Source organism: Puma concolor, chromosome B3, assembly GCF_028749965.1.
Source record: "Puma concolor isolate L17-30 chromosome B3, mPumCon1.1.hap2, whole genome shotgun sequence".
Lineage (NCBI taxonomy): Eukaryota > Metazoa > Chordata > Mammalia > Carnivora > Felidae > Puma > Puma concolor.
Window position 1 is genome coordinate 49580233 of NC_141672.1, and position 11585 is coordinate 49591817.

At 43.2% G+C, this 11585-nt stretch overlaps 1 long non-coding RNA gene across 1 annotated transcript; it reads left to right on the forward strand.

Moving 5' to 3' along the window:
- Positions 1–2855: 2855 nt before the first annotated feature.
- On the forward strand, positions 2856–10451 carry LOC147579961 (uncharacterized). The gene is made up of 2 exons (XR_015251854.1): positions 2856–2929; positions 9562–10451. It is a non-coding gene; the product is annotated as an uncharacterized LOC147579961 (long non-coding RNA).
- The last annotated feature ends 1134 nt before the right edge of the window (positions 10452–11585 follow it).

Below are 11585 nucleotides of genomic sequence, written 5' to 3' on the forward strand. Positions count from 1 at the left end.
AATGGAAATTGCATTAACTGTAACATCAAATGTCATTGCTTTTAGCCAAATTATATTAATTATAATTATTATGTTACTACTGCAAACTGATCAGAAGCTCTGTGTGTCTAATTAAGCAGAAATAGATGGGGAAGTGAATGATTACTTAACAAATTCAGTTAAAGTGATAGACAAAAATCTTCCAAACTTGGGGTACGTGGAGAAAAGAAACGATGAAAATGTTTAGCATTATGGAACTAAAAATGCCCCACCTCTGCTGACAATGAAAAACGCTTGCTGAGAACTTACTAGTGTCATGTGCCATGCTAAGTAACTTACATGCATTATTTCATTCAATCCTCAACACCCTGAAGTAGGTACTATTTTAATAGTTAAGGTAACAGGCTCAGAGGGGTTAAAATTTGCCAAGGCTGTATAGCTAGTAAGTAGCAGAGCTGAGATTTAAACCCACTCTCTTGCATGCTACCGGGATAAGGAGACAGTACTGCATTTCTGTTGCTGAGTAACAAATTACTACCAGCTTGGTAGCCTAAAACAACATCCATTTATTCTCTCAGTTTCTACAGGTGAGAAGTTAGGCATGGCTTAACTGGGTCCTCTGCTCAGAGTCTCTCAAGGCTGCAGCGTAGCTGTCAGCCCAGCTGCATTTTTTTCTGGAGTGTGGGGGCCTTTGCCCTGTTCCCATGGTTTCTAGCGTAATTCAGTTTCTTGTAGATGAAGGACTGAAGTCCCGGTTTTCTTGCTGGCTCTCACCCGGGTACCATTCTCAGCCTCTAGAAGCTGCCCACAGTTCATTGCCATGTGGTAGCTTACTTCTTCAAGGCCAGAAGGACAATCTCTCTCTCTGGAATCTACTACAATGGAGTCTTATATAACAATGACCATAGAGGTGACTATTACTGTTGCCATATCCCATTTGCTAAAAGCAATTCATAGGGTTTTACAACTGTGACTCACTGGGCTCATCTTAAAATTGTGCCTACTACAGGTACCAGTGTTCTATTCCTAATTATTTTATTTATTTAACTGATGATTATTTTCTGCATAAGGGTTAACACTACATGGAAACATCAAAGCATTCAGGTTGGCCACAGCTCATACAATTGACAACAACAGAAATCAAATGATAGATTATACAATATGGATCCTCAAATTCCATAAGTCTGAGGACTTTTGTGTCTACAGTAAATCTGAAATTTCATTGTTACATAATTTGAGATCAGTGTTAGATAAATTCCCAGTGAATGAAGAATATTATTTAGCAGATAACACTTACAACTAATTTTCAGTCTATCAGTGAACTTCGTATACAATAAGTAAGGAACATTTAAGTGCTGAGTTTTTCGAACCAGTAACTAAATAAACCAACACTGAGCCGCCATTTTATAACTGCTGAACTGAAACCTAAGGAAAAAGTTTTCATGGCAACCTCCAGAGCTGGGAAGGTTGAGGTGACCCAGTTGCTTACAGGCATAACCATTGGTGAGATCGTCAAGGGGTACATTCCTTCTGTACAGCAATATCGTGCTGGCTTTGTTACTCAAATTCTCTTCAGGCTTACAAGCAGGATATGTGAACAAACTGTTAGCAGGTATAAAATTTTATTACAGAGAACCATGGGAAAGTTCAGCAAAAGGGGGAATTATCCATCAGCACCATAGATACTCAGGGACCTCAGCTGACTGACTGCAATGTCCAGCCAGCTTCACAGATAATCAGTGCCATTTGCTCACCCTTGCTCCAGACAAAACAACAGCCTTTAGCTGAGTGGACTTTTCTTTGATCATATTATATGTATATATATTTTTTAAATAGGGGACTTGGCTGGTTCATGTAGCACTGCATGGTTAGGAGGGATTTAATGGGTACAATTTCTCCCAGTCTCCCAGGGGTGATTGGTTCCCTCACACCATGCCCACACAGCATAGCCTTCAGTTTTGAATCTGGCCCAGGTCCAGTAGGTAGGAGCCAGTTAATAGGAAACTCTACCCCCTAAGAGAATATGAACTAATTAGTGACTATAGCCATGACAAAAAGTTGGGAGGCCACTGTCTTAAAAGATGGATGTGTATGTGAATGGTCTTCAAATATGTATGACTATCCTCTTTAGTCCAAGTGGTTCAAATGAGGATGTATAAATCAAACGCTATACAAAAATTTTAATCTCTTTGACTCTTTGAGGGTCTGTGACCTGAGAATTTGCCCTAAGGAAAAAAAAATATCGACATCAAAGGAGGAAAAAAAAAGTGTGTTTGAAGATATGTAAACTGAGAACAAACTGAGGGTTGATGGGGGGTGGGAGGGAGGGGAGAGTGGGTGATGGGTATTGAAGAGGGCATCTTTTGGGATGAGCACTGGGTGTTGTATGGAAACCAATTTGACAATAAATTTCATATATGTAAAAAAAAATGAAGATATGTTATGGTATTGTTTATAATAAGTCCAAATCAGAAACAACCTAAATGCCCAATAAGAGAGGATAAAGACCCAAATAACCTAATAAAATAAACACTAAACAAATAAACAAGTAAATATGTTGTATGCTGCTATGGGCTGTTTTGTGTCCCCAAGAAAACATGTGTTAAAGTCCTAATTCAGAATGTGACCTTATTTGGAAACAAGGATAATTGCACATGGATTCATTAAATTAACTGAGGTCAAATGGAACAGGGTGAACCTTCTTCACCTAGTATGACTGGTAGCATTTTATGAAGTAGGAAAGAGACACGGAGGGAAGGCAGCCATGTAAAGATGGAGGCAGAGACTGAGTGTTGTATCTACATCCATGGAATGCCAAGGGTTGCCAGCCATCACCAGAAGCCAGGACAGAGGCACGGAACAGAATCTAGGAACCCTCAGAAGGAACCAACCCTCCCAGCACCTTGATTCCAGACTTCAAGCCTCCAGAAGCAGGAGAGAATAAACTTAGGTAGTTTCAAGCTACCCTATTTGTGGTATTTTGTTACGGCAGCCGTAGGAAACTAATACATATGCTCCATGGAGAAAGTAATATGGAGAATAATAAAAACAGGAGTGTGGACAGGAAGTATTGGGTGGGAAGATAGCTCTTCATATAGTTCAGGGAGAACTGTCAAAGGTAAGATGGTATTTGACCAGAAATACCAGAAGCAAGGAGGAACAAGACAGGCAGCTATCTGTGGGGAAGAACCTATCAGGTTAGGATACACCCAGGCAAAGTTCCAAAGGGAGAGCAAACTGGACACCTGTGTGGCTGGAGCAGGGTGGACGTGGGCCAGAGGGGTGGGGGTAGAAGCACTGATGGTTTGCGGCGGCTTTTACTAGCAGTGAGTTTGGAATACCCCTTCGAGGCTTTTGAACAGACCGATGACAGTATCTGATTACTGTGTTGAGCATCAACTGTCAGGGTCTAGAAAAGAATCAGGATGAAGACCCATTCGGTAGCTTTTTTTTTTTTTTTTTTTTTTTCTTAATTTTTTTTTTCAACGTTTATTTATTTTTGGGACAGAGAGAGACAGAGCATGAACGGGGGAGGGGCAGAGAGAGAGGGAGACACAGAATCAGAAACAGGCTCCAGGCCCTGAGCCATCAGCCCAGAGCCCGACGCGGGGCTCGAACTCACGCACCGCGAGATCGTGACCTGGCTGAAGTCGGACGCTTAACCGACTGCGCCACCCAGGCGCCCCATTCGGTAGCTTTTGAAATCATCCAACCAGGGGATGAAGGTGGTTTGGGCCAGGGTGGTTGCAATGAAGATGAGATGAAAGGTGAGTTCTGATTCTAAACATTCTTGAAGGGAAGAGCTGGTAGGTTTTGCTGAAGGACTGGATGTGTGATATAAATGAGTCAAAGAAAACATCAGACCAAGTTGGAGGCCCGCCGTAGGTCAAGGATGGAGACCTTGCTAAGATTGGGACCTGGGGTGCAGGTTCATTAGAGTTTAGCTTTAGACCTACTAAGTTCAATACATTCATGAGTCATGGAGATGCCACAGAGATGGCCGAAAGGCAGTTGTACTTATGTTTAGCTCTAAAGATAGAACTGGGGAGCCGGCAGTACATGCATGGTATTTGAGGCCACGGTAATGGATGGGATCACTGGGCACGAGAGTACAGCTGGAGAAGAGAGGCAGCCTGAAGCCTTAGGACTGAACTCTGGGGCACTTCCCACTGTTAGATACTGGAGAAGTTCAGGGCGCCTGGGTGGCTCAGTTGGTTGAGCGTCCAACTTTGGCTCAGTTCATGATCTCTTGGTCGACACGATCGAGCTCCATGTCAGGCTCTGTGCTGATAGCTCAGAACCTGGAGCCTGCTTCGGATTCTGTGTCTCCCTCTCTCTCTGCCCCTCCCACGCTCATGCTCTGTCTCTCTCTGTCTCAAAAATAAATATAACCATTAAAAAAAATTTTTTTAAAGAAATTGGAGAGGTTCTGCAGAAATTTAGAAGATTCTAAGGTGGAGAACCGAGAGAGAGAGAGAGAGAGAGAGAGAGAGAGAGAGAGAGAGAGAGAGAAAGCTGTCCTAGCAGCTAAATGTAAAAAAAATTCAAGAAGAGAATGGTGAAATATTGTACAGCCATTATAAATAATGTATTCTCATCTTAATGTTACAGGAATAGGTTGAGGTGATGTGGAGTGAAAAAAATGAGGACTCCAGAGTGTACTGACCAAAGTGTTAATTTTGTTCAAAGAAAATTACGTAGGCATAGAAAAACAGAATGAAGCTATAGCGATGCAAACTGTTACTTCTAATTTCCACTAGAGGATGACTTTTGTTTTCTGTTTTTAGAGCAATTTCCAAGTTTTCACCAAGAACCTATTTTTTCATAAATGTATATATGAAATTTCTTAAAATCTAATAGCAAAGGACTCTGGATTCAGTGTTTTAAAAATGAAACTATGTAACACTTGGAAAGTCTTCTAAGCAAAACAGTAGAAACTTGTTGACATATCATGTGGTTAAGTGTTTTTTGGTTGATTTCAGTTTGCTGTCTTCTCCAAAAAAATAAAGCATGGAAGTATTTTTTTAATGTTTATTTATTTTTGAGAGCGAGAGAGAGAAAGAGAGAGCATGAGCAGGGGAGGGGCAAAGAGAGAAGGAGACACAGAATCCTAAGCAGGCTCCAGGTTCTGAGCTGTCAGCGCAGAGCCCTACACGGGGCTTAAACTCATGAACTGTGAGATCATGACCTGAGCCGAAGTAGGACACTTAACCAGCTGAGCCACCCAGGTGCTCTAAAAACAGGCAAGTATTGAGATTTTTTTCATTTGCATTGTAATTATCTCTTTTCAGAAAGGTGCAGTGTAATTAAAATAGAATCTGATTATTTTTAATTCACATAAATGATCATTTCTACAGATATGTAGAAGCTGGGTTTCCATTTTTAAATGTTAGGGTTTTAGCAAAATAACTCAGACAGAGAAAGACAAATACTATATGATCTCACATCTATGTGGAAGCTAAAAAAACTGAACTCCTAGAAACAGAGAACAGATTGGTGGTTGCCAAAGGTCAGGGTTCCAGAAGGTAGGCAAAATGGGTAAAGGGAATCAAAAGGTACAAACTTCCAGTTATAAAATAAATAAGTCACGGGGATATCATGTACAGCACTGTGACCAGAATTAATAATAGTGTATCGTATACTTGAAAGTTGCTAAGAGAGCAGATCTTAAAAGTTTTTATCTCAACAATAAAAAAAAATTATGTAACTATGTGAGGTGATGGCTGTTAATTAAACCTAATGTGGTGATCATTTTTGCAGTATATACATATATCAAATCATTATGTGGCACACCTTAAACTTATACAATGTTATATGTCGACTATATCTTAGTAAAACTGGAAAATAAAATAAAATAAAATTTAAAAACAAAAAACAAAAGCAAAACACAAATGTTAGGGTTTCAATGTAACCTTAAGCCTTAATAAGTTTGTTTCCTTGTTTTCTGGTATTAAATGAGCTTGATGAACCCTCCATGCTCCCTAGTGTGCTTGTAGGACTATTAGAGTAAATCACATACAGTGGTCTCACCGCCTGTCTGTGGCAATATGTTCTAAGACCGCCTCCCCCCCCCCCCCCCAGTGGATGCCTGAAACCATGGATAGCATTGAACCCTATGGTTTTTCCTGTACATGTATAACAAAACTGATTTATCAAACAGGCAAAGAGATGAATAATGTTAATAATAATAACAAACTAGCAGGGGCACCCGTGTGGCTCAGTGGGTTAAGCATCCGACTTCAGCTCAGGTCATGCTCTCATGGTTCAGGAGTTTGGGCCCCGAGTTGGGCTCTGTGCCAACAGCTCAGAGCCTGGAGCCTGCTTTGGATTCTGCATCTCCCCCTCTCTCTCTGCCCCTCCCCCACTCGTGCTCTCTCTCTCTCTCTCTCTCTCTCTCTCTCTCTCTCTAAAATAAATAAACATAACAAAATTAATAATACACTAGAACAATTACAATGATACACTATAATAAAAGTTATGTGAATGTGGTCTCTCTCTCCAAAATCATCTTATTGTCCTGTACTCAGCCTCCTTCTCTCTGTGATGATGTGAGATGATGAAATACCTATGTGCTGAGATGAAGCGAGGTGAATGACACAGCCATTGTGACATTGAGTTAGGCTACTTATGGCCTTCCGATGATACGTCGGAGGAGGATCACCTACTTCCATACTGCGGTCAACCGCGGGTAACTGAAACTGTGGAAAGCAAAACCACAGATAAGGAGGGGAGGGACTACTATAGGGCTACTGTAGGGTAATGGTGGGACTGAAGAGAGAAGGTGGGCAACCCTTCACCAGCCTCCTCCGGGCTCTGGCCTCACTTGCAGCAGCCAACACTAACAGCAATAGATGGTTTAAACCAGTCAGTTTGCTTTTAATGCCCAAGAGTGGCCACACTATCTCTGTAGATAGTCCCGGGGGAAACAGCTCCTCCTTGGCAGGGGAAGGAGGGCTGGTTTCCAGCCAGGCCCCAGAAGTGCAGGTTTAATTTCTGAGGCTGGTCGTAAGACAGGAGCCATGTTACCCTGTTATTAGCCTGGTGGAGCCAGCATTTGAGCTGAGCTCTGCCCACCCTGAGGCCCTGTCCGGGCATGTGCTGGAAGCCTCTTTGAACAGCTTCGAATAACAACATTTTATGTCTCAAAATACCACAAGCAATTGAGGGCAGTCTGGACTCAGCAGGCTGCACATTTATTTAAGCAGTTTATCCCGGATTCTCTTAGCAAAAAGCAGGGTAGGGGAGAGGAGAAGAGGTTGACGAAGAGAAGTGACAGATGCAGTTATAAAGTTCCAAACATACCCCTTTCCTCTGAAGTTAATTCCTCAATAAAACATGCACACAACTCAAAAGCAAACAACACACAGAGCTGACCTCTACCCTAGGAATTAGGAATAAGGTTGGATTTATGTGTCATACACTGGAAGTAGACGGTTTTTCATCCGAGAGAAGGCTAATAAGCAGAACGAGATAACCCTTGGCTATCTCTCTGAAATACTAGGTTCCCTAAGAAGGCATTCTCCCTACCAGGGGAAAGAGATGGGATTTGGAATCTGTAATATGATCAGCCTCTTACTGAAGTGTTTGCGTTCCTTAACCATTCAGAGACCCAACTCATTTCCTATTTCTGTAAAATGTGGGCTAATCAGATCCACAGCCAGACTGGCTGTGAGGACCAAACACTATAAGCACAGTAGGCTTTTCTTTGTTCTAACATTCACTGTGTGCTACATTATGTGAGCAGGGCCACTGCCCACGTGCCCTCTAGGACCACCTTAGCTCTCACAGCGGTTGTTCCATAAGCATAGGGTTCTCTCCTTCCCACCACATGCCCACCTCTCACCCACCAACTTCAATGCCATGAAAGTCATGGCAATCCACGGCTGCTTCCTCATTCACCCTGCTTCTCTCAGTCAGCTCTTGCCGTCCCCCTTCCTACTTGCATTTCCCAGTACTCGGGAATTCTGAATCAATCTGTAATTCCTCTTCCTAGAATCCTTCCCCAAGAGTTCTGATCACATGTAAAACAAGTTTAGCCATTGTGCAAATTAGTTCTATGGCCAAGTTCCTAACACAGTCTAGTAAAAGCCAAGGGTGGGACTGGGAAAATGAAGTCAGTGTGACAGCCCCATGGTGAGTAGGAGGGTAGGAAGGCTGTGTGATCCAGAGGAAAAACACTAGGCCTGACAGTCAGAGGACCACAGGCCCAGTCCTAGAACTGCTGTGGGTCACATATTTAACATCCTCGGGTTTCTGGATCCCCACAGAGGAGGTCAGACATGGCAAATAGGTGGCACTGGTGACAATATTTACTCACTCCTCCCATACCCATGGCAAACATCCCTGATCAATCAGTCTATTCTTTCCTGCAAAACCCACGCTAGACCCAGCACTCTGGGCAGCCACCGTCATGTAACTGGAGTTAGCACAGGAGAAAAAAATCTCTTTGGTGTCCCTGAGCTACAATCTAAAATCTCCCTTAGTATTTGGACATTCTTTGCTTCTGTGATGTGAATTTCCTCAAAGTACAGGTTTGCTGATTGAGGAGCATCACCAGAAAAAGGGGAATCAGGACTTCCTAGAAATCAGCCATATATGCCTATGGTCTAGTGCCCCTTTATACTTGTAGCTCTGGGCAGACTCCAGAATGGTCCTGCCAGCATGCCACACAGAGGAAAGCCAATCTTAACTATAACTCACAGCTGGGTGGAGCTTGGCTCCAGCCCATGCGCATGCAATGTGGGATGGCCCTTTAAAGCACAATACTGATTTTTTTGTTAGGGTCTCCCAAGAACAGATCCCATGAGCCTTGTTTCACCATGGACAACCAGACTAATTCCACAGATTCTGCTGTGCCAAGTCTTTCCTTATTTGCTAGTTTCAATGTCTGTTTTGGCCTCCTGCCTGGCCTGGGAAGCCCTGGCCCTCTCTACTGTAGATTCCATAGCCCGTGACCTCGACTCAACTCTCTATCTGGCTCCAGCCATCTTGGACTGACCCCTCTCCCTGCCAGACCCAGAACTGCCCTGTGTTGCCTCATCTGCCCCAGACCGTATATCTGACATGCAGACTCTAGACTGAGTCTCCCCAGATGTATCTGACTCCTCACCATTTTCCCCACTAGCATGTAAGTGATGCCCAGCTTTGGGAACCACCAAAATAATACCACCTCTCCTGACCCTGCTGGGCCCATGAAATAGTGTTATCTTTGCTCCTCAACAGCTTTCAATAGCTTCCACTCCCTTTTCTTATCTACATTCCTTTACTTGGCTTCTCAGGACCTTTGTGATCAGCCATCCCACTTACTTCCTAACACATCCCTTCCCTGAAGCCACTCTGATCTTCCTACTGGGCCATCCACCCCCCAGCCCTCCTCTACCTCTGGGCCTCCAGCCATCATGTTCCTCTTGCCAGGAACTTCCTGCCTTCTTTTTCAGGCCCCAAATCTACCAATTCTTCACAATCCAGCTTACATCCCATCTCCCCTATGAGGCTTCCTCTGACTATGCCAGCCTGTTTTTTATCTAACCTATAACTTTTTATACCAGGCAATCTTGTACTAAATTATCTATTACTTCACAGGATTTGCAGATGTTTCGTCGGTGTTGGCCTTAACTTCTCAACCAAAGTGAAAGCTTTTGGAGGGCAAGAACCTACCATATGACCTGAGTATCCTTCACCGGTAACATCACAACAAACCAACAAACACAGCAAACGTTGAGCACCTCTTCTATGACAGAATGCTTAGGAAACACCTGCTCATTCATTTTTCTAACCACTGGATAAGCCTACTGAGATGCATCAAGTTCTTGCCCATCTATGTCCAATCTGGGACATAACAGATCCTTCTCATCCTGAGTTAAAGAAAAGGTTAAATGATGCCAGAGCCCAAGAAAGTATCTGCCTATCAGGCTTCAGCAGTGGTTTTCGAACTTTTAAGTATAAAGAGTCATCTGGAACATTTTCTAGAAGAGAAGATTCCCCAGCTGTACTGACACAGTTTCTGAATGACGGGGTCTGGGGGGAGACCTGAAATGTGCATTTTAATAAGTAGTCTAGGTAATTTTGAAGTAGACAGTTCATCACCCTGAGAAAGATTGGACTGTGGGACGTTTTCCAGAGATAATCTGCAGTGTGTGGGCAGAGGTGGAGAAGGGGCCACCACCCCCCAAAAGTCTACCCAGGTGGCCTATGGCTGAGAATTTCCTCAGTCTTTTCCTTGGTTATAGTCCAACTGTGGTTACCAAATCTCTGAGACTTTCAGCCAAAAGACCATTTGGCCTGGAAGGATCATTTTTATCTACAGTGATCTCCCTCCCAAAGGCCTCTCCATCTGGCCTGTCCTCACTGGAGGGAGCAAATCAACAGACCAGTGCTCTCATATAACCAGCTGCAGTGTGGGGCTTACAGGCTGCTTTAACTCCTGTTATGAATCAGAATGCAATTATGAATAATTTGTATGAGGCTTGTCACGTCTTGTTTCAGTCTTTCTTCAGCTCATCGTTGTCGCTGTTCAGCCTTTCGAGTACTTATACGTCTAATTATTTTAAGGGCTTCAAGTCTGGAATACTACACTGCACCATTACCCAGAATCTAGCTTCCCGTAGCTGACATCTCATATTTACCACCCCACATGTCAAAAGTAAGGAAACAGAGAAACCTTTTGAACAGGCAAGGCAGAGGCGGGTGGGGTGCCTTGACTCCCCTGCATCCTGCCGGCACCCTGGCTGAGTAACTCTACTGTGTGTCCTAGCATGTTATACACAGAGGCCTGAGGCCAGATGGTTTTCCACAACAACTTTGCAGCATTATTAACACCCATCCTGTTTATACATGGGGACTTTGCATGGTAAACAACTGTTAATGGAAAGAAATAAAGTCTATATATATATATATATGTATGTATATATACATATGTGTGTGTGTGTATATATATCTATATATGTATATATACATATATGTGTGTGTGTGTATATATATATATATATATATATATATATATATATATATATATATAAAACCTTTGCCCCAAAGCAGATGTTAAACCATCAGGTTCCAAAGAGAAAGAACCTTGTATAAATGATCCTCTAAGCCTAATTAAAAATCTCTACTTCAGGAACGCCTGGAATCAAATGGGAGAAATATTCTCTTGAGATTTCCCCAGAGGCAGCGAAGGCCTCCCTGGTCTTCCCAGGCACAAGAGACAGCCCAGAGAACCATTGGTGTTTCCTCTGAGACAAGCAGATAGAGTCCAAGATGCTCCGAAGAATAGTAAAATTCACACGTTCTTTTTCCCCTTCCAAAGCTTGATTCCACCCTGGGGTTCGCGATAAGCGTGTGCAATGTGTTTATTTAAAAACTGGTTTTTGCTTTCTTGCAGGTGTGCGGGGTTTCAGAGCCAGGGGCAGGACTGCAGGGTGGGAAGGGCATCTGAGAAGCCTGAGAATAAGGACACCCCATGTGGTGGAAGAAAGGAAATCCGTGCCTACCCATTTTTGCAGCTGGCCCTTTCCATTTGCCTCACACTGGACTCTTGCAGGCCCCAAGCAAAGGCATCACATCAATCTGCTTGGCTTGTGTTCAATTCCCTTTTAACTCCCCGAGCC